The sequence below is a fragment of the Sparus aurata genome, chromosome 7 (genome assembly GCF_900880675.1).
Source record: "Sparus aurata chromosome 7, fSpaAur1.1, whole genome shotgun sequence".
NCBI lineage: Eukaryota > Metazoa > Chordata > Actinopteri > Spariformes > Sparidae > Sparus > Sparus aurata.
The window spans coordinates 28,842,870-28,865,811 of record NC_044193.1 but is presented as its reverse complement, the minus strand read 5'-3'; the positions used below and the strand labels follow the sequence as shown (position 1 = coordinate 28,865,811).

The following is a 22,942-nucleotide window of genomic DNA, read 5'->3' as shown; positions in this document are numbered from 1 at the left end:
TTAAAATAGAGAGACTGACTACAGTGCTTTACATCAAACTTAACCATTTCCCCAACCAATACATTTAAAGGTGCAATATGTAAGAATTGTAGTTATAAACATATCGAAATCAGCTGACATTATCAACAGTGTTGTCACTGAAAATGTTTCGTTTTGTTTTCTTTTCCGCTTGGGTCAGGGGATGTTGCTGCTTTTTATCCCCCTGGGGGGTTACGGGGGCCAAATCCAGATTTACTCATGGGCGTAGGACAGGGTACACCCTGAATGAGTCGCCAGCTTTTTGCAGGACCCTTACTGATGGCAGTGGCTGCCACACAAGGTGCCAACTGCACATCAGGAACAATTCTGGGGTTCAGTATCTTGCTCAAGGATACTTTGACATGTAGCTCAGTCCCGCCCCAGTGGAGCCGGGGATTCGAACCAGTGACCTTCCGATCACTGGTCCACCAGCTCTACCAACTGAGCTACAGCCGCCCAAAATGTGTCTAAGAGATATCTACTAAAGTTATCAGGCTAACCAGCTAGCCCCATCCGAAGCTCGTGTGCTAGCAGCGTAAACTTCAAAACTCCTACAGTTCTCCGAGCTCCCACCCAGGACTGCTAACTGCACGGCTTACTGAGCTGCCTCGCTAACAGTAGCTACAGTTACCAACACTTAGTTTCACCCGTCTGTTGGTCTGTTGGTTTGTCAGCACAACTATACAAAAACTACAGAACAGATTTTCAAAAAACTTGTATTAAGGATTGGTCTCAGCCTAGAATAGACCCCAATTAACTTTTGGTGCAGAACGGATGCATCCAGCAAATTTTGTTCTCGCTTTCTTAACATCGAAAAGAAAAATCGAGTAATGAGTATGTTTTATCTATGAGTAAGTGCAGATGTGTGCGGGTGGGCCTTGGCGGAGATGGGCGCTCTACTGAGTGCCATTTGAGTTTTGAGATAAATTCAACAGGATGCCAATGCCAACACATTGCACCTTTAATACATTCTCATGCTATTCCAGGGGTCTGTTGGTTTTCACTCATTTTGGTATGATATTTTTAAAACTGTCAAAAAAATCTGAGAAACTATGGCATGGACGCATTGAAAACAAACATTTGTAGTTTAACTTAAACACAATGATAAATAAACCTTGATGAACACACTGAGCTAAATCAGATAAGAGAGTTGAAGGTGTGAGGTAGCTCCAGGTGTTGTATAGTACAGTGTGTTATCTATCTAACATAGCCGGATGTGTGTCTGATTGTACCCCTCCCATAAAGGATATGGCTAAACAAAGGAACGCTTCCACAGTCTCCTTAGTAGAATTGTAGGAACAATAACTTCTGTAAACCAGAAGCCCCCCTGCAGATTTTTAACACAAGCACATTCCACATGTGGGACCTCTAAAGCTACCTGTTTCGTAACATAGACATAAACCCACCTTTTCTTTCCCTTTGGTTTCTTTGCAGTTTCAGAGCTCATTTTTTGGTCATCTGAGTTCAAGGAAAAGCCAGACGTTGTGTTAACGTGTTTTGCACCTGTCCGTCATGAAAGATTCAAATTGTCTTTTCCAGGGTGCAAAACATTAGGCAACGACGATCTTATTTGGAAATCGTAATGTGACCTCCCGCCCATAATCTTCTGTATGGCTATCAACTTGTGCTCAGATGCGAGTCCTGCTCAGTGGGTTTCTGTTTGTCTGCAGACTTGTTCGGTCTCATCCTCGCTCCAAGTTTTTGTTTGTTTTTCAGGAAGGAACATGCAGCAGGATATTAAAGTATAAAGAGCTCCTGATGGAATCAAAACAACTCTGGTACCACATTGAGCAAGCAAACAAAAGGGATCCCTGCTAATCATAGCAATAAAGTGGCTTCATAAGAGGCTGCCTCAAAACATCTATTAAGATAACAATGGTACAAATGTCAAATACAACCAAGCCAATTTGTAGGTTCTTCTCACAAACATAAGCTGTTGCCAAGGCAGTTGTCATATCTTTGTTTTTCTAGACAAAGAGACAGCGATAGAGGAAGGAGAGGACATTGAGAGATAACAGAGATAAAAAAAATCAAGGTTGAGTTACAGGAAAAAGACGACAAGAAGTATTCTTAAAAAAAAACAGATAAACAAATATCCTGAATCTTTTTGCAAAAGTGAGTAATCCCAAGTACAGACAAAACCAGCACCAGTCACCGGGAATTCTTTTTTTTTATCTTTATTCAGTTTTAGGGTTTTCGTTTGTCTCGGAGTGCCGTGTTTTGTCTGGTCCTGATGGCTGCCACGCCCGACAGGGAAAACAAGGATTAAGGTAGAGAGATGATAGCCATATAGAGCGGAGGAGGGCGTCAAGTTTCAAACTCCCTGTATGTGTGAGATAAATGACTACTGTAGGGTTCAGTCTCAGTGCTTTCCCAGGTTAGCCAATGTGATTCAACGTAGACATTAGCCTGTATTTTTTTAAGCTAACACAAGGCTATTTAATGGAAGTGATCATTCTGACGGAATGAACATTTTGAGAGATAAGAAGATTTTAACCCCTCTCATGTCTGTGTGTTAAGTACGGAGCTGGGGCCGAGACATGGTTAGCTTAGCTTAGGTTAGCATGAAGGTTGGAGGCAGTTAGAAAAAGCTAGCCTAGCTCCCTAGAATGGCTCCGAAGATTAAAAATTACCACATTTCTTTTAAAATGTATAGAAACAAACATGTCAAAAGTGTATAATGTAAAGTGTTTTGTACTTTTAAAGTTAAAGTTTTGCCAAAGTCATGTTGTGACAGTGAGGTCGCCCAGTGTTGTCATCATGTCTGTACTGAGTCCTATTCTCAAATCTGGGCCCACAAAATACAGAAAAAACTAAATGCAAAGATGTTAAAAAGCGGGTCTTGGATGTGCTCGTCGACATAGGCTGTTTCCCCTGTAACCAGTCATTTATGCTAATTGCTATGCTAGCAACATTCAACCACCATCGTTTAACTCAAAGATATCTGATTGGCGTCTCCCTCACAGGAAAATAGAGAAACTTCTTATTTAAGAACATTTGTGTCGCGAGGTTTAATCACAACCCGATCACATCCAGGTTTGTGAAATAGCAACACATTCTCATCCTCGGCCGCGCTTTGTCACACCTCTCGGTGTCTCATACAGACGCACAAGGTACCCTTTAGCGCCTGTGTGTGACATGCAAAGCCTTCCTGCCAGAAAGCCTCTCTAATATGTGCTTAATGCTGTGGAACAGTTGCAATGTGGTGAGGTTTAGGCACAAAAACTACTTCAGGTTAGGTTGAGGAAAAGTTCGTTGATATCACGCTTTACACCGGATATGAACCTTGGTCCCCTGTGAAGGTGATGTGAGTAAACCCTGACCTTCACCCTCTTTGGCCTTTGTTGCTACGGTGGCTGGAACAGTTGCTCTGATTGTGTCACTGATGGGTTTACAAGAGTTAACTTCTGCGTCTGTATGAGACCTGCAGGGACGTGGCAAAATGACAGTATCTGACACAGTGATGTATTTTTCTCTTTACCCATGAGTCCTCTTGGCATGTGATTGCATGTCTGCTGCCATTTAAGAATTTTATCTGTTAAAATCAACATGGTCATTGCGTTTGGAAAAACTGCTCATGTTGCGTGAATGGTGGTGTACAGGCTTCATAACCTTTTGACTGTTGCACAATGGTACAAAAAGGTACCGTTAGATACGAATGGCTGCAACTTTCACCATCTCCCAACTCATTTCTCAACTTTCTCGTCAAGATTCTTGTTGGGCTTTTCGAAACTCCTTATTTCTGTAATGGTTTTAAAACATAAAAGCGATAAATGTCAGTCTTTGCGCACGTCCTACTGAAATGTTTGAAGTGAAAAATGACTCTGTCGTTTGTCACAAGTTTTGGCAGGCAGCAATGCCACCTCGGACTAACTCAAAGCTGCTGGCCCAATATCAAGAATTTTTTTCTGTCATTATGGTGATAGTCATCACCCACTGTGAATGGTTCCCCTCCTAGCTACAACCTAATCTCTTTTCCTTTTAGGGGCAGAACACAGTTTGTTCCCATGTGTGTGATCAAATCATAGATGTTGCCTTAAAAAGGTTATAAAGTTGTTAATATTATTGTGTGTACAGATAATGACAGTATTCATTTGTCAGTATTTATTTGGAATGTCCGCTTTATTTTCTCTCCATTGGCTCTTTACTTTGGTTTACGGCAAAAAAAGTTCCTAGTTATCTTCACTACAAGAGGACTAACTAATGTCTGTCTGTCTGACTGTCTGTCTGTTTTTTGCATCTCAAAAAACGTTCTTCTGATCTACTTCACACTTGGCAAAAACCAGCGAGTGCAGTATCCAATTTGGTGCAATTTAGACAAGCAACATGTTCAATATTAGATTTTGACTAAATCAATGACGGTAATGATATAATCAGGATGGCTCCTGATGAGACTAGGAGCAGTTCAGGAGACTTAAGACTGGACACGTTACCAGATAATCAGTGACAAACAGCCTGTTTTGATGGGGCATGGCACTAGTTTACTGTAAACAATGATCAACAGCTGAAAACACAACTTACATAAAAAAAGCCTAAAACTTTTAGGTGTGCGGGCACATAAAATCCATGAGAAAACCAGTTCTTGAATGTCCATTGGCTTTCTGGGTTTTTACAATTAAAATCAGAAAAAACTGGAACAAGACAAGACTTAAATACGTAAAAAAGCTAATTAATCTAAGTCACAATTTAGGGCATGACTTTAGTCACATAGGTCAAAAGTGTGTGTCAGTCTTCAGTCGGTGTACTTCTGTTCATGGGAGGGGCCACGCTAAGCCTCTGTTTACTCTACTCCACCACCCTTATCAAGCTTGTGTAATAATGCCATCAGAAGGCCGCTGAGTCTGGGAAGTCATAAGACAGTCACACCTGCGGTACGACAAATGGTGTGCCAGACCACACTCTCACTTTTACTCGATATGTGGGCGGGTTAAAGGCTAAATTGTGTCTATATATGGCATTTATGCTGCCAGTGTGAAAGTCACCTGAAGCCACCTCATTTCTCTGTTTGGACAGCGCTCTGTTTGGTCACAAGGGTTGCGTTTGACTCATGATCATCTGATTATGAGGTGAAAGTCGTCCTTACTGGAGCACAGAGCTTAACTCAGCTGGCTCGCGCTGTTGATCGAGACTGTGGAGTTCTTGTTCGGCCGGACCATCCTCTCTCTGTTCTGACCTCAGGGGTCAGAACACCCACAGAAAAGTCCTAAATCAGAGCAGCACTGACAGATGCAGAGGACGACTGCTGAGAAGTCTCATTTATGGGCCCGGCCGAGGGATCGTCCAGTATCTGACCTCTGGTCTGATACTGACCGAGCCTTTGGCTACTCATCACTCAACACCTCATTCAGTTGGAGGACAAACCACCGTAGACGATTTCAGTGGAACTCCCAGTACTGACACAAGAGCCTTCAGTCACGACTCCCTCACTTACTCTCCTTTTAAAAGATATCATCTTTGAGATACGGATAGAAGAAGATTAGCATGACTGTCCACACAGCTCATGATGTGAGACAGATAGTTAGAGCATTGAGAGGCCCACAATGACTCACAGGGGCACACATATGGGAAACACTTGTGTGCAGACAATTTACAGGTGTGTGGAACATTCCTACCAGGTGCAGTGGCCCACTGCCGACACTGCTGAGTCACGAATCTGATAGGGGATGATCTGGAAATGGGAACAGCCCCTCCCAGACACCAGATACGTCTCATACTGTGTCTCTTGCATTTGAGTGTGATAAAATGACAAGAGCAGACATATTGAGGGAGGGTGTTTTTCTTCGCTGTCTGCTAAACCAAAACAGTGTGCACTGAGTAAGATCGTGATTAAAGGAATGACTGCAGCTCGATTCCAGGAAGCCAGAGATGTAATTGTTCAGGTCTGCAGGGGGCGGGCGAGGCAGCAGGTGGCCAAGACGAGACAGATGAACTTTACAAGCTTTGAAGAGGGTTTTAATCGGCAGTCTATGTCTGAGGAGGCTGCAAATGAAGAGAGACAGATGAATGCTTTTGTGAAGTAAAATATAAGTAAAGAACGAGAGCTGTAAATCCAAAGTAGATCATGGCTCCCACAGGTAGGGCGTGGACCAGAGGGGTGCAGCCCCCCCCGGTGCTCCCCCACCAGAGTCAGAATGTGATGAGTTGGCATGTCAGTGTAGTGTGACGGGCTGCCAACCAGCCGATCCTCTGTACGAAGAGACTGTTCAAGGTTCAACCATTGTAAACGTTCTGAAATCATCAACCTACACAACATGAAGAAATAACAACTTTTAAGTTATAAGCTCATGCATTGTGCTGCAGGGGTATCTACTGATGTTAGCATGCTAACCAGCTAGCAAAGTAGAGCTCCTGTGCTAGCAGCGTAAACACCAACGCTGCCCTGTCGCTCCAAGATGGCAGTTCAGAGAGCCGGATTAAGCGCAATTATAGAAACAATAAGAAACAAAAAGGTACTAGATACATTAAAATTCTTAAGTAGTTATAACATGAAATAAAATACTGAGCTAAATAGGATAAATTGTCACATTGTTAAAGGGATAGTTCGGGTTTTTTGAAGTGGGGTCATATAAAGTACATATCTATAGTCGATCTGTTCCCTACCGTAACCACTGATCAGCGCAGCCTCAGTTTGGAGAAGTAGAGAGCCGCTCCAGCCCAGAGGCTCAGCTTTGTACTGCAGTGAACGGGGTCCAGCAAAAAAGCGAAATTAACCACCTAAAACAAGGCTCACGTAAAAATTTTTGCATCAGTTCAAGTGTACGTTGTATAGGTAAAATTCACAACGCTTTACATCGCCGTCAGACCGCGCTTTCTTTTGGCACTACATTTTAACAACCACAGCACCTCCGTATCCCTACGCATTAGCGTAACTGGGCAACAGCTGATCTGCGAGCGGCGAATGGACAAGAGGTTACTTTCGATAAAAACAAAACGCAACTCTCCGTATCCTTCCGCATTAGCGCTCATGCGTAGGGATACGGGGGTTCTGCGGTTGAGAAAATGTAGTGCCAAAAGAAAACGCGGTCTGACGGCGATGTAAAGCGGTGTGAATTTTACCTATACAACGTACACTTGACCTGATGAAGATTTTTTTTAGGTGAGCCTTGTTTTAGGTGGTTAATTTCGCTTTTTTGCTGGACCCCGTTCACTGCAGTACAAAGCTGAGCGTCTGGGCTGGAGCGGCTCTCTACTTCTCCAAACTGAGGCTGCGCTGATCGGTGATTACGGTAGGAAACAGATCGACTATAGATATGTACTTTATATGACCCCACTTCAAAAAACCCGAACTATCCCTTTAATATGTTACATCATATGACACCTTAAACATGACCACGTAGAGAACATGTATTGATATTATGTCACCTTAGGAAATCAAAAGCTGTTTATTTGGCATTCATCCATCACACCAAATGAAAACAAATGCATAACTGTCAATAATGTATATCGTGTCACTGCAGAGAACCAGGCCGTGGTAACACTGTTTCACTCATTTCCCAGGTGTCAACATTGCTGGAATGCTCTGAGCTCGCTGGACAGAAGGAGTGGTCGGAAGAAAGATAAGGGTCAGAGGTCACTGGCCTGGGTCGAGGGAGGTCATGAATTGGATAATGTGGTCTTCAGGGTGGAGCACTGGAAAACATGACAGACGAAAGGTGTGAATACGGTGTCATAATTCCATGACATGTCGCATCGAGCAGATAAAGGGCGGAGTTGAGTGATTTAGGTGTCAATGATGGGAGTGAGTTGAGGATCTGGGAGGAAATCCTGCAGAAGAAGCCGGATGATATGTGATATGTGGAGGATAATGGGTGGAGAGGGGAAAGGTTAATTTTACGCAACTGTAATTGAGTAAGAGTTCTGAATGAAAAACTCTGTTTCTCTTGAAAGTGTGTGTGCTCACCGACTCCTGAAACACTGAAGGACGTGCAGAGATGCGACAGGAAAGGCTCAGGAGGGTGTGTCAGATTTGGGAAAGCGCTGTAGGGTGGGTGGAGGTTATTTCGGTGTAGATGAGCGTTATGTGAGCAGGCTGGGAACTGAAGATGGGAGTAGCAGTTTCGCAAACAAGGCAAGGCCAGAATCTGACGCACTGGACTTTAAAGTGGAAATTAGTTTGTGAAATAAAACTCAAGAGACTGACAAGACGGATGTTCTGTCTCACTTGTACATGCACCGTATACAATCCGCCTAAATCACTTTCTTTTTCACTCCTTCAGTTTCTTTTTTCTGTCAGACATTCTTAGCCGCTGTGTCTCCTCCTCTTCCCCATCGCAACCCCCAAACTCCCGCTCGGTAATTGCTCCCAGAATCCCTCCCTCTGACGCAGAGCGCTGCCACGGAAAGAGACTTCCAAACTGGGCCCTTACAGCGTTACCATAGCGACGGGAAACACATTTGCAGAGTTCATTTGGGAAAATCGCAATGCTCAGGCCTTTTTTTTCTCCCCTTTCTTTTTTTAAACGACTCCGCTGGGCACGCACGGCGGGGCCTGTATAGAGGCTTCTTGGCAAATCCCTGGTGGAGTCGACACACCACATTTCACAAGCGTGTGCAAGAACACAGCGCAGTAGCCGGGCTCCACTTTTTCAGAGTCGCTCCCCTCGGCGTCCTCGCTGCGGGGCTGGATGTTTTCAGACACAATGGATTCATTTGAGTGGACAGGCACAGTGTGAAAAAAAAAGTTCTCCAAAGCGCTCTCAGTCTCAGTCAAGGATGAAAAAGAATGAAAAGAAGGGGGGGAGTGAAAGAATGACCACTGTCTGGTCTCAAGGAATGTTTCAAACCGGCCAAGTTGGACTCTCAGAAGAATCGCCCATTGATTGAGATGTTGTGTGAGAATCAAGCGTCCCCGTTCACAACACAGGCTTATAAATGTGAAGCCGATTACGTGGTTTAATCCACGCCGGACAACTTGGGGTTTATCGTACACATGGAAGTGATCGAGCCACTTTTAACGAGGAGTGACACATTCTTCCTCTAACAAATGAAAAGTTTAATTTAGAAGAAGTACAATGCGTTCCTGCTCAGTTCCATACACACCTACCGCAGCTTCTGACCAGTAGCTCGTGGTGGACGTTGGAGTAACAGCTGCAGCGGCTTCAGTCCTCCCAGCGTCTGCACAAGATGCGTTCAGGAACAGCACTGTGTGTGGGTAACTGGGAAAAAAAGTTCTAGCGGTCTAAAACAACGAATGGATTGCACCTTTTTTGACTTCTTATTGAATCAGTGGCTGATTATGAGTAAGACCGTCCTGACCCTTCCGATCTCTCCTGCCACATGTGCTGCTTTGCCAAACCAAACGTAAAGAGCAATTGTAACATCTGCAACGGTCACGGGAGTAGAGGAGAGTCAACTCCTTTCATTAAAACAGCCCATAAAAATGAAATGTATTCATTCTGCCGATTTATAAATAAGCGGAGATGTAGGGCTATTCAACGGTTCACTCATACTTTCCCCTGGTTTCCATTGGATTCCCTCCCATCTGTTAACGGCTTTTTGCGAGCTGTGTCTATTTCAGGTACGGTGGTGGCTGACTCATTCGTCCCGTGTAATTACCTCCCGGATGACCAGACGATGCCTCGTAGATTATACAGTAAATGAAACGTGCAGCAGGGGAGGCCACTTCAGGGAAATCCCTCTAAAGAGGGGGTATCCCCGATGCCGAGGAAACCCTCTATGTCCCCTTCCCCTAATTGTCCTCGCCACTCCCAAACCAAACTCGCCCAGCGCACATGTGAAATCCATTACGTTTTTCCTACAGCTTTCCACTCCTCTGCTGACGCTCCTGCCGTGTGTTATTTTCCATGCCACGCCACTGTGGCACGTATGGTTCTAATTCATTCCAAACGGCGGGAAAAAGCATCGCTCTGTTCTCCCATCACTGCTCCCCGCGCTGTTGGTCTTGTTGTGTAATTCGCAGGCAAAACACGCTGAAGTGCTCGTACACATGCTGACACACATAGAGGGTATGTGAGAGGAAGAGAGGGAGCGGCGGAAAGACACAAAGAGTGGAAGAGCGGAAGAGCCATTTGGGGGAGTTGATAAATATTGCATATGTTCACTAGCTGCAGCATATGAGTACGAAAATACTAAATGACAATCTGCAACCACCTCAATGCCCCTGGGCGGTGTTGATGTCTCGTCCCAGAAGAATTTGTCTGTCTGGCGACCATATGTTGGCATGTGGAGAAGTCAGCTAGTAGGCCACTCACTGACCTTTTGAGTCACCACTCCCTGCTCGCAGAAGAGTTATGGAAACCTTTTGTGGCCCCATAAAACGTGACGGCATCACTAAATGCTGAACAATAAAATTGAAATTATAGAAATAATCGATGCTTTCATCATTATTTTCTTTGAAGCTCGACTCGAATTTGACATCCCCCAATTTTTTCAGGCGGCAAGCTATATTTCACGAATGGAAAAACACACACAAAAGCAGCAGCTTTTCCATGTTTCAAAAGGTGATGAACCTTTTTTTTTTCCAACAGCTTGTTTCCACAGTTTACACAGTGGAAACTAGCTTCAAGCATCAGAGTGGGTGTTTACCATGAAGCCGGCTTTGCAAGGACACAGGCTGTCAGCCTCCTTGTTGTGCTACTGACTGGGGACCTGTAGAATATGTGAAATCTCTATAATATTTGCTAACAAGTGTCTAAACGAGACTACAGAAGTTGTGAGGGATATTAAAAGTCATCACACCAACACAGAGACTCATCCAATCGCTGGTCCGTCTTTACAGGCTTTCACAAACAATTCTAACTTTAGCTTTACAACTTGTAGATGGATCAGCTTATAAACGTGTACAGTATTGTGGAGTAAAATGCTTAGTGGTAGCAATGTTTAAGTCATTTGACCCCCCACTGCTAATTTCCGGGTTAGCCTACAGAAATCCCTTTAGCACTCCATAGCCTCCATAGCCTATTTCTATATGTTTTAGTATATTTTCTTAATAGAATTATTATTTTGCCTTTCTTTCTGGCTTGCTCATGTTATACACCGCATTCCTACCTGCAGGAATCACATGGTTTTGTTCAAAGTTGGATGGTGTGTGCACCTGGTAGCTAGAGTGTGAGGCTGGGACTTCAGCGAGGCTAACATTTAGCTAGCAATCGATGGTAGGTCGATGGTCGAGAGCAGCTGAATGTCTCCAAAAATATTACACATTAAATGTTACATGACCTAATTAGTAAATTGTTGTAATTATTTCTTCAATGAGTAGGCTAATATTGGGTGAGGAATTGATTACAGTTTAAAAGTGACTTGGTCAGCACTATTAGTGACTAGATGCTAATGACCAATGTTGATTTGTCCCCTGATACAAGTTTTTAGGGTCTGGCAAATGTTAGCGGTCTGACTTTCATGGCTTGGTGATTGCAAGCACTCACATTACTCTGTGATTCAAATAAACTGGAGAAAAACAAGTCCAACTTTAAACCTGCAGCGTGGGACTTCAACTCAATCTGTAAATGAATCTGTATTTTGCATTATATATCACAGTTTTTAAGTCTAAAGTCCATGGCGACTTTCCCACACTTCCGATACATTTGACGCCGACCAGTAAAGACGGGGGTACTTGAGCTGGAGAGGAAGCAGTAATAGTCATGGTGTAAGCTACAGCAACTAACAGTATGGCGGAACCTACAGTGTCATAAGCACATCGGCAGTGTTTGTGTAATTACTCTCACTGCCAGAGGGGGGAGACAAAAGCTCCACACTGCCAGATTAGTTTCCTCTTTTTAGTAATTACGATGTTACTGATCTCTGAGATACTCATCTCTTATCAAAAAGTCATTCCGATTTCACCTCCAATGTATGACTTCTCGTTCTTTGTTGTTCTTGAGTTCACGACCCACATTCTCTGCAGTCCCCTGTACGATGTGAGTATGTGTTAGCATATAGTTTGTTTATGCACACACTATTATTTGTCCCTTTTTGGCTCGGGGCTTTGCTAGTGTGTATTTGTCATGCATCATTTTGTGTTTATTTTTTGTGCGCATGTGTGCTCTCGTGTCTCCTTATTCATCGCATGTGTAACTTGTGGGTGTGAATTTTATGTCAATTTGTCTTTTCTCTTGCCTGTTGACCTGGGAGTGGCAGACGATGACCAGAGACTGCGTGGAGGAATGCAGAAGTTGCCAGAATCAGGCCTCCCGCCTACCTTTCCTTCCTGAAACCGTCTCACTTCCCCCACACTTGAAACTCTCTCTTTTTTTTCTCTTGAGGATTTGTATTTTTTGTATCTTTTCCCGTAACACTCAAGTCTTCTTCTTTGTATCCTCTTTCATCTGCTCATCATTATTTTGGTCCCTTATCCGGCGGTGGTCTGATTTGCTTCTGACCTGTGATCTCCTTCTCTTCCATCCAACTATAACTGCAGCTTTTAATTTGATGCTGTATTCTGTCTCTGCTCCCTTTTTTCTTCCCATGGTATCTCTTAACCACCCTGACTGTTACTCCCCTCCTTTCCTCCCCCTTCCTCCCATCCAGATATTGTGTGTCATGAGTCCTCTAATCATTTACTGTGTATTCTTTTCCTCTCTCCTCCCTCCTTCCATCTCCCCCTGACCTTCCAGCTGCAGAGCTGTGCTCAGATCCTGCTCTGTACGCCCGTCTCCCCCACAGGAATGTGCTGTTTGTACATAAACATAACAAGGGGCCTGATAAGAACGTGTCTGCACAAGGACAGCTCTCTGACCAGAAACACAATACCGTCAGGGGAGCTGTGGAGGAAGGAAGATGACATTAGTCACTGAATTCTACTTTTGAGTACAGGGGGGATTCCTGATCGTTGGGTCAATGACGCACTCAGTGTGCATCCCTCAAACATAGAAGTTTACAACATCATCATGTTGTGTCTATTTGAAGAAGAAAAGCTTAATGAGAAACAGGAGTATCCATCTGGTCATTTACCTTTATTTATAGAAAGTTAGGGCTGGTAAGTTATTCTAGAAGCATTTTATTTTTGTATTTGTTGAAAATCTCTTAACAGCAATGTGTGTCACTGAACAGCTAGCTAACTCAGTAGCACAAAGCACACAAGCCCTGAGCTGAAGATAAGAACTGCAGCAACACCATGGCTAACGTTAGCAAAGAGCACACACCTACAACAGTAAGGATTACATGTCATGCCAAGTAGCCTTTTCATTTTTGCGGTTAGTTTGTGATGGCTATTTTGCTGGGTTTATTTATGTATTTATTAGACTTAAAAAGCCAGGTAAGGTAGTGGAACCAGCTGTGGAACCAGATGCTAGCACCTCCCTGCTGGCCAGCGAGAGCTACAGGGCAGCCTGTTTAGTCAGCCAACGCTAACTATGTGTTTCAGAGGAGCGCCTCTGAAGGGAGCAGGTAGAATTTGTTGGTCAGATACTGTGAAAATGTTGCTTGCTCTTGCTTGTTTCTACAATCTTACCAACCCCAGCTTTAAAGTTGCTTGAGCGTTGACGTCGTTTTAGCTAACTTCCTGTCTGTTTTGCAGTTAGCAGTCCCCTCCCTCCTCTCTTCGTCACATCGACTCGCAGCGGTAATCAAACACAGCAGCAGGAGGATCGTGCTCCCAGTGCATTCACGAGCAGACAGGACCGCCTCTTAATGCAATTCTCTTTCCTGATTGGATAAAGTGGGCAGGGATACCAGAAAAATGTCATGAAACATAGGTTACTGACCAAACACCATATAACACTGATTACTGTGGGAATACAGAGACATATTTTAATAGAAATATATCATTTACAGCAGCTTCAAATAAATATCTGCTTTGACCCAGTGTTTGACATAATGATTTAGGTCACATGGGCTGGCTGGGTTAATGTTGACTCAGTGATTTCTAGCGTATCTATTAGTGCAACAATGATGTGCAAACCAAAATGATGTCAGTCATATGACAGACACTTGTTTGCTTTGTCGGCACTCTGCAGTAGCAACATACTACGACCCCGCTCAATCATTGACTGGCCATTTATTCAGTAACCTAAAGAGAGTCCTTGAGTTAGAGCGAGCAGCAGCTGCTGCTGTAACTACTTAGTCATGGATGCCTGCGCCAGTCTCCCATGAAACGACGGGTGGGGACGCGCCAGTTTCCATGGAAACAGGACGTAGCGACTGACTCATTGACCAAAATGAATAAACCTTCAGCTTCCCTTCAAAATAGGAAATGTTGCTCATTCCTGCAAACATCCAGCCTATTCTCTTGTTGATAGACTTAACATCCCCAGGATCTCGTCCCTCTGATGCGCAAACCTCCCGAGTAAGGCATTACATAAAGGTGTCAGATTACATGCAAACACATGCAGCCGGGCCACACAATGGCTGCATTTTCTTTGCCACTGTGCTGAGCAGACAGCTGGGCATTCCCATTTGAGGAAATACTGGAGGGTCGGCAGTTTTTACCGAAATCTGAGACCTTTGACTGATAACATTCAAATTTAATTTCTGTTCAGAATAAAACTTTGCTGGTTTGATTTTTAATGACAATAACTTCAGTGACCACCATTTCAGTAGTTTTAGGTAGTAGTTTTTCTATTTTAGGACCAGCTGCAGCAGAAGGGGGCAGTATAGTGCAGGTGTTTGGTGCACAGGTAGCGTGTCAGGTGAGGAACATGATAACAGGCCCCACTTGAATTCCCCTCAGTCTAGGTGTTACCGGGCGCTGTCCTTTATTATGTAATTTTCGGCTCCCCTCCTATGAGGGCTTCTCTGTTGTGGGTTATGTTTTGGCCGACTTAATCTGTGTGTGTGTGTGTGTGTGTGTGTGTGTGTGTGTGTGTGTGTGTGTGTGTGTGTGTGTGAAGGAGAGCGAGAGAGACGTCCAGTGGGAAACAGAGAGTACCACTTTGGGAATTCGAAGGCGTGGACGATGGTGTGTGTGGGCGTTGGTGTGTGTGGGTGTGCGTCCTAGGAACCAGCGTTCTTGTCGGCGGGGGGCGAGCAGCATTAAAGGTGTTTTGACTGGTTTCCAAAACAATGCCTCGCAGAGAAAAATAAACCATTTGTTCCCACATTCTTATGAGAAAAAACGTGTCCGACTGTTATCTCAGCGCAGCATACTGACCGAGTAGGAAATAACAGGTCTGCATGCCGCACCCCTCCCTGCTCCACTGAAGTCGGCCTAGTTACCCTCCCTCACTGTGCCATGAGATATCTGACTTTACCCCTTCAGGTCTTTGTCTTATAGGGACTATCTGCCTCAAGCTTTCATTATCTCCTTTCTCTTTGTGCGCCACCATCAGCTGGAACCTTTTATCCTCTTCTCTCATGTTCAGGTGTTCTCCCCGCGGCCACATATCCTGGTGTCAGGCCTGTCTGCCTGGTCTAAGCTTGTCTTCCAAGCAGATTGAAACTCTGAAAACTGGATGCAAAGTAAGGGAAGTGGCTGCTGTGGCGCGTGGCTGTGACCAGCTAATGTTTGCAGTTTGGCGACATTGCGATCCTACAGCGGCTCAGGACCATGTGGAAAAGACAATGAAAATACTGTTAGACAGAAGCTGTGTCAGTAGGTGGAGTCGGAGGAGGTGGGGTTGAGATCGGCGAATCACATCCGCTCCTCTCATCTCCTGTAGAAGCAGCAGAGGGTTTAATGGGCCGTGATGATTTCTCTGAAAGGAAACAGGAGACACAGAGTCACAAAACAAAGTATACATTATGATAAATATGGAAACATGCGTCATGCCGGACATCTGGTTAGAGGGAAAACGGTCCCTTTTAAAAGAAACACCCACAAATAAAAAAGGTAGGCATTATCCGCTCACCCCCATGTCAAAGGAAAGATGAGTAAGGTTTTATGGTCCACCAAATATTTCTGGAGCTTCACAGCAAAACAGCGTCGAAGGATTGGAGGAATAAAAACAAAACAAAACACCAGAAAAAAACCCCACACAAAATGGCTCTGGACAGCTCATCCAGTGTCACCCAAGTCTTCAGAAGCCCTGAAATCCTCAAATGATTTTGAAAAGACATAATTGAATGCGTGGTCCAACTCATGCAGCCACTTCTTGCACTCTCTGCTTCGTAGCTACAGTGAAGATTGCACCACGCTTTTCACTGACATCCAGATGAGTAGATTACGACTGATTTTTCATTTTCAGGTGGAGTGTTCCTTTAAATAAAATATATATTTTCAAATATACATTACTATCAATCAAAAAATCCTCTTATCCAAACAAAATATTATATATTTTGGACACATATTTTCTTTACTGTCACTAAACAGCACAAATTCCCACAAAATGGGCTCCTTATCGTCCTCCTCTGGCCTGCTTCATGACCTCAGTCTTCAGACACTGTTCTCCCAATATCTGTCTTCGTCTGACAGAATCTCACAAATGTTAAGTTACACCACAGTCCTGCACGAGTTCAGCAAACATGCGGTTAATTCCCCCCCCCGAAACCTAGCTCCAGGGACTGACTGCTGAACTAAGCTCAGCGCAAACAAAGATAACAGTAAATAGTTACTGTAGTGGAGCTGGCTGTGTAAACTGTCTACTCTGCTGCAAAAGTAACCCAGCCACAAAAACAAAAGTTAGCCCGAGCATGAAGTTTTAGGAGCCTACTAGCTATCGCTGGCAGTGTTTTGGAAAGTTAGCAATGCACCTTTCAATTCCTCGTGATTGTTGATAGGAACAGGAAAAACCCTGTTGCAAACTACACAGACTTATTACATTATGACTTTGCAAAACTCATAAACGTCATCAAACATATGTTAAAGTGGATTTCCTGATTTTGGGGAGGTCTATATGTGGACCTCCAATAGCCTAAAGCTCCTGTTAGTTAGACAGTAGAGTGTCAGTACTACTTTCTTACCTTGTCATATGATCAATCAAGAGTTTTTTTTTTGTATGCACAATATCAACTGAGTGTTGCATAACCATTAATATCCAACTGATGTGCCAGACCCTGATCTACCACTTGACCTCCACACCCTTGCTATTTGCTCTGCTACACAAATGGTACACCACTTCCTGCATTGGTACTGAACATTGGCAGTGGACATAAATCGTGAGGTGTGGAAACCTCCAATATGCAAGTCATTCCTCTGATAATGGGCAGTAAAAAAGTGCACTTTTAGTAGGAAAATGATGCACCGAACCAACTGATGTGCATGAATGCTGCAGCTGCACACCACCAGAGCCACGGAATTACAAATAAGGTGCAAACCCAAATGACTTGTGGTCATCTAGTGACCACACTACAGGGCTATCTAGAGCTCAACCAATTAATCTATTGGCTGATAATATGGACACAGATATATTAGTATCATTATCAGGGTCGTTATAATTATTAATTCCCCGGAATTGAAGTTTATTGATACAGCATGCTGGTGTTATTAGACAAAAAAACAATTTTAGTATTGATATAATTGATAATCAACTGGAATAAAATATCCTACGTCTTTAAGTAGCTCCAAACTTTTCCCTTTCAACAGAACGCAGATGAAAGGGAAAACGCAGCTAGAAAAACCCTCTGGTATGTGGTCAAGTTTTGACAAAGTGCCAAATGCTGTTGCACCATAACTATAACCAGGGTGTGTTGTTCATCTGAACAAACCCTCTATTTTCAGATAAAGGAGAAATGCAAGTTGTGAAAGGCACTTTTATGTGTTCATGGCTGGGTGTGAGGGTGTTAACACACCGCCCAGGTGTAGACCCGTATCAGTAATTGACTGTGCCAGTAGAGGGACCACAAAAGGTGTTGATGTGTCAGCAGCAGTCACGTGATAGTCTACACAGAGGCTCACCAACAGTTCACTGTCACACAGGCCTGCAAAGAGCCATTTAAACACCGAGCACGCGCATGAACACATCCACCCACGTTTCATTAATCATCGCTGCAGAGAACTTTGTATTGTTTTACAACGAGCAGGTCATTATGTCAATTACAAACATTTAGAATCATGCAATCTGGACTGAAGGCAAATCAGCTGCTCATCAGGAGTCTTTGATGCAGTTTGAAAAAAATCAAGTCCCTTCCTTGATGAGCTGCATCCTCGGGAGCTGAAGGCAGAACGACAAGTTAGGAACGTTACATAATTCCGTTACACAACAAAAACCAGCTCCTCAAGCTGTCAAATAAATCATTTGGGCCTTGTGTAGCCCCCCGAACTCTCGCTGCATGTGAGGGACGTTGACTTGGGGGAAAAAAAACCCCAAACAAAATTCCACTCCCCTTCCATCACGTCACTGAACAAATGAACCAAGTCACAACAAATGTGAAGCCTGTGGAGAGAGCAAATGTGAAGCTCGTCTTGTTTGTGATTTCTCTGAGGACTGTTCAGCAGTAACCTTTATCTTTACCCTCACTGACCAGAACGTATTCCACACACCTTTACTCTAAACCATAATCATCACAGCTACATGTCCAACCACAACATGTACCCTAACCTTCACCTTACTCAATCCTGAACCCTAAAACCAGCCTTTAAAGGGATGAGGAGAGGCCGAAATGTCCTCACAATGCTGGATCTTCACACAAAAAAAATTAATATGAGCACACACACACACACACACACACACACACACACACACACACTCTACAGTTGCTAGTATTGACCCAATTCAGGCAGCTGGTTCAACCTGTTGGGCAACAAACTTAAGTCCAGTAACATCTATTATCACATCTTTTGCCACGGGCTGATATCTTGTGTATAGTATGTTTATTCTAACCTGTGTGACAGGATGTGACAGGTTACATTTGCAGCTATATACACACACACACACAGACACACACACACACACACACACACACAAACAAACCATGCTCGTACAGCAGGTAACAAAAGCTCTTGCTCTGATCATCCATTTATTGTTTTGTGTGTGTTTGCGTGTGTGCATGTGCGTGCGTGCGTGTGTGTGTGTGTGTGTGTGTGTGTGTGTCTGTGTGTGTGTTTGCGTATTTATAGCAAGATGTGGCCCTGGAGACACCTGTTGGAACAGGTACCACCACACAACTGGTTTTGAGTACTCTTGCATGTCTGTCTTTGGACGGATTTTTGTCACTGCAACAGCGTCATTAACTGTGCAGGATGCAGTGACGAAACTTCACAGGGGTGTTAGATGACATCAAAATGAAGGCCGGGTCGGATGTGGTACCAGCAAGGGAACAACCAGAAGTGTCATTACAGTTACTGTTTAAAAAATGTAATTAGAATAATCCAAGTATCACAATACAGTATGATATTAATACAACCCGATTACCTTCCCTTACTTTGGATTAATACCAAATCAATACCAAATATTCAAGTAAGGACGAGAGAAAACAAATAACTTGCACTGTACTGTGATATTCGGATGTTTTCTTCTTTCAAGACGAAATACCAGTGAAACTCGCTCCCAGTGGAAGCATCTATATCACCAGGGGCCATGATAACGAGTTGGCAGCCCTTCTGGTTTCACCTGAGACCAGAGTGGTGTCGCAAGTCTTCCGAAGTGTTGTAATACGTACATGTGCATGGTGGTTTATCGTCCTTTACCTTTACTAGTCAATGTCTGATTTAATGCATTTAATGAGTAGGCATTCTGTGACATCACCCAGCATCACGATAATCATGTCGAGGTAGTAATCATGGTCGACGTTTGGTCGATCAACCTACCTGCCCACTTTTATCATCGTAGTCTAAATCAGGTGACCACATCTACTTGTAATGGGAAGTTAAACAAGAATCCATAAAGCTTCCACAGAACAACAGAGAGTGTTCGCGTGACCAAAGTAACCCACAGGTGCACCCTGATAAATCCCCATTTTTACAAAATGTAATTTTAATCTGATGACATCTTTTTTTTTTCTAACAGAAAACAATAGCCTTTATTGTATCTTAATTACGTCATACCGTTCCATGTATTCTGTTACAGCCTGATGATCAATGTTCCTCCAGGACCATCACTGCAAACTGACCAATCACATTTTTGTAATATCACATCTTTGCCTCTTGGGAAAGACATCGGAAAATAACACACATGGGAGAAACTGTCCACATGGTGAACAATGTGAAAGGATCTTTTTAAACCCAAACTATGAAACCTAAGTAGCAGTGTCACCCAAACCTAAACAAACCCTGAAGATTAAAAACAAAACGAGAAAAAAGAAACTGAAAATAAGCTTTTAATAAAAACAAGATGTTCAACCCACGAAGACATGCTCCATATGTGCAAAATTGCATGGTGCATACTGAATAAATCTGCCAAAGCGATCCTTTCACAAGCGGCCTCTGTATGTTTTGTGCCTACTTGCATGTGCGCATGCATGCCTCAGTGTGAGTTTGCATCTGTGTGCACATGTGGTTCGGGGTGCCACAGAAGTTTGAAACAATGGGATAGACATCAAATACGACTGGCCTGTTATAACAAATAGATTAGGTAACCACAGTCCAGCACAGCAGGCTTCACCTCCGGGTGCACCCCCAACAGTATGCGCTCTCTCTCTCTCACTCCGTCTGTCTCTCTCTCTTTTACACACACACACACACACACACACACACACACACACACACACACACACACAAACACACACACACAGTAAATTCAATCCAAATGTCTGACTGAATTATTGAAGTGGGCGTGGTAGTTCACTGGAAGAAAGTTATGTAATAAATGGTAAGAAAACAAAAGAAGCGAAGAAAGTAGAACAGAACAGAAATATGGAGGCGGCTCACTGTTTCTTTTACTTTATATCATAAGGATTACATTTGGCAGCGCAACAGATAAAGTAAGACCGTAGATATAATTTGCTTACGACTCCAATTTTGAACAGCTTGAAGTCGATCTTTCACACAGTGCAACAAAAGTTTCACTTGAATCATTATAATTTATTTTTTTTACTATAAATTCTGCCGACAGTGTGTTTCACCATGGCAACACAGACCGTTACCGGCAAACATTTGCGCATGCAAATCCACTTGCATTCCATCCAATTCAGTATCCACCACAGAGGAGTTTTTTCTGGTAGAGCTCACTCTTTCCTCTCCTTTTACTTAAAGTCACCGGAGCTCTGACCCTGAAGACGAAAGGTCATGAAGCTACCAATCTTGCTCAGGTTGAAACGCCTCCTTTTCAGCCGGCTTCAGAGAGAAAGATTATGGGTTGTGGACAGAACACAAGTGAGGAATTGGACACCTCGCATTCTTCCCTGAAACCCATAAATCTGGCTCTCCCTCCACACTGAGGCTCTTGTTTGGCTCCAGCTCTCTCTTTTTTTATTGCACTTTCACATCCCACTGCTCAGCCCATAATCCAAGCCTGTATTCCTGCCCCGTGGTTTGCATGAGACGCAGCACAGTGTGTGAGGTTGTTAGGTCTCTGTCTGTCTCATGGCGCTCTGTAGCGCCCCCTTTTGTCTCTGATTTAATGCTGTTGTCTCTTGTCTTTCAAGGAATGGGGTGACAATTTTTTAAATGCACTTATCATCTTTTCTACCTGAGAATTAGACGAGAAGCTCATGCCACTCTTATATTTGTCTGATACATTTGTAATAGCTTAGCATGAAGACTGTAAGATAAAAAATGCCAACTGCTAAGTTTTGGGCAGATTTCTCTACCTGGCCAGGTTCTGTTTCCCCCTTCCTCAAGCCTTTATGCTAAGCTAAGCTAACTGTTTAGAGGCTACAGATTCACGTTTAGCATATACACATAGCAATACATTGTAGCGTGAGCAGCATGTTAGCAAAGCAGTAGCAGAAGCTTTTTTTAAAAAGAAAGAAAAACTTGGCAGATGATTGGATGAAACATCCTTCAATCGGTGTCAATCACAGGCTTACTTTCAAATAACCAGTCACCTCCGCTGCCGGTCTTCACGCCTAAACCACGCCTGTAGCCTCGAGTAGTTTCAGGATACTGATCAGTCCAAACAACTAGTACATAGCTTGAATCTTGGCAAGATGGATTTCCAAAAAGATGTGATCACGGGATCTCAGAAATCCAGTCACCTTCCAGGTTAATGTTTTGTTCAGTGTGCTTAAAAAAATGTATAAAAACTTATGGCAAGATCATAGTTTTATCCAATTTCTTTTGATCTCACAGAACTCCTCCCCAAACCTCCCAAACCTGACCTATGACCACCCGTCATGTCACCATGCCACTCTATCCCGTCCATCCTCCAAAACCACTTTCCCTCCCCGATCTGCACGCCTCCTACAGTCACTCCCTTCCATCCCCGATGACGTTCGCTTCCACTCCTTGTCTTCTTTTGCCTCTTTTGCCCATTTTGGTGCATTCCAATCGTCTGCCATCATACCTGCTTTTCACACAGGCCCTGCAGCCCGCAAATTTTCCTCTCTGCAGTAAACCAACCTCTGGACAAAGACTCTTTGGTGTTGCTCTGGACTGCCTACTGTTCCCAGCTACTGCACAGAGAGAAAAGGGCATAAAAAATGGACGACATTGCCAGTAAACTTGGCTTGTTTGTTCATTTGGCAGATTTTTTCAAGGATTTTGAGAAAACGCTCATTTATCCCATTGCGTTTATTCTGTTGCATGACTTTGTTTAGCTTGTGAGATCACTTTCATTGGTTTCTTAAGCATCAGAGTCCAGCGCCAAAGTCTGCTTATTCCACTGCACAGAGCAGACAGAGAAGCGTATCCATTCCACATACAGTATAATAGCCCTTTATGAGTCATCCGTGGTCAGAACAGGAAGCACGGGTCCAGATTTGAGGCTCAGATTTGGAGATGTTCAGATGATTATTTATTTTTTTTCATACCGCTTCTTTTTTCTCTTCCTCACCAAGAAGTAGCCATGAGGGAGTGACTCACGTCAGCTTTATTTCCCTTTCGTGAGTGCTCGCTGTTTGGCCACACCATTGTGTTGCTCTTTTATTGTTCTCCTCTCATCGTGCCAGTGTAATTTTGCTTACTTTGGAAGGTGTTAAAAGCCTAATTGCGGAGACACATTTCAAGTTATGTTTTGGGGGGTGGATGCAGCATTTTAGGTGCCAACTTCCAGGT

General features: G+C 43.6%; 1 long non-coding RNA gene across 1 annotated transcript; it reads right to left on the bottom strand.

Moving 5' to 3' along the window:
- Positions 1-13,699: 13,699 nt before the first annotated feature.
- Positions 13,700-22,098, bottom strand: LOC115585415 (uncharacterized). Its single transcript, XR_003984702.1, has 2 exons — positions 21,757-22,098; positions 13,700-15,608 (listed from the first exon to the last, which is right to left on the bottom strand). It is a non-coding gene; the product is annotated as an uncharacterized LOC115585415 (long non-coding RNA).
- Positions 22,099-22,942: the final 844 nt, after the last annotated feature.